We start from the raw sequence: 1,406 nt of genomic DNA on the forward strand, positions 1-1,406 counted from the left end.
ACATTAAAGAATTGTATCCTTTAGACCATGATTTTTTGTGAGGAGTTTCAGACTTGTGAGAAAAACGTAGTGGGTAAGTTCTTTAGGCATGAGGGTTTCTTGTTTTGGGAAAATAAATTGTGTGTGCCGAATTGCTCTTTGTGTGAATTGTTAGTAAGGGAATCCCATGGTGAAGGGTTAATGGGACACTTTGAAGTTGATAAGACCTTAGCCATTTTGAAAAAACACTTCTATTGGCCACACATGAAAAGAGATGTTGAGAGAATTCATGGTAGATGTGTCATATGCAGGCAAGCAAAATCCTGAGTGCAACCCCATGATTTATACATGCCACTACTTATTTATAGTGAGTCTTTTATTGATATTTCAATGGACTTTGTGTTAGGTTTACCTAGGTCTAAACGTGGTAGGAATTCAATTTTTGTGGTTGTGGATAGATTTTCTAACATGGCACATTTCATTCAATGTCACAAAACTGATGATGCTTAACATGTTGATTTGTTCTTTAGAGAAATTATAAGATTACATGGTATGACTAGGACAATAGTTTCAGATAGAGATACTAAGTTCTTGAGTTACTTTTGGAAGGCTTTGTGGTTTAAGTTAGGAACTAAGTTGTCATTTTCTACTACTTGTCACCCACAAACTAATGGTCAAACCAAAGTAGTGAATAGGACTTTATCTACTTTGTTGAGGGCTATTATTAAAAAAAAAAAAAAAACTTGGGAAGAGTGTTTACCACACATTGAGTTTGCTTATAATTGTACTATTCATTCTACCACTAAGTTTTCACCATTTTAAATTGTTTATGGTTTTAATTCTTTAACTCTATTACCTTTGTTTGAACGTGCTAATTTAGATGGAAAGAAAAAGGCCGAATTTGTTAAGCAGATACATGAGAAAACAAAACTCAACATTGAGAGGAAGACAAAGCACTACACAAAACAATCTAATAAAGGGAAACAACAACTGATTTTTAAACTAGGAGATTGGGTTTGGTTGCACAAGTGAAAAGAAAGATTTCTAGTACAAAGGCGATCTAAGTTATTTCCGAGAGGAGATGGACCTTTTCAAGTCCTTGAGCACATCGATGACAATGCACATAAGTTGGATTTGTCAGGTAAGTATAATGTTAGTGCCACATTCAATGTTACTGATTTAAGTCCTTTTGATGTAGGTGATGATTTGAAGACAAATCTTATTCAAGTTTTAGTTGGTCTAGTTACAAGGGCTCGAGCTAAAAATTTCAAGGAAACACTCAATGGACTTATTCAAAACATTTGGGTTGAGGTGAACTCGTGGAGACCCAAGGAAGATGCTCTACATGTTCCACAAGGTTGGATTTCCATTATTCAAGCTTTGGTATAATCTAGAAGAATCCCATAAAGAGAACAATTCACAAATTG

Source organism: Vitis riparia, unplaced genomic scaffold (assembly GCF_004353265.1).
Source record: "Vitis riparia cultivar Riparia Gloire de Montpellier isolate 1030 unplaced genomic scaffold, EGFV_Vit.rip_1.0 scaffold345_pilon_pilon, whole genome shotgun sequence".
In the NCBI taxonomy this organism is placed as follows: domain Eukaryota; kingdom Viridiplantae; phylum Streptophyta; class Magnoliopsida; order Vitales; family Vitaceae; genus Vitis; species Vitis riparia.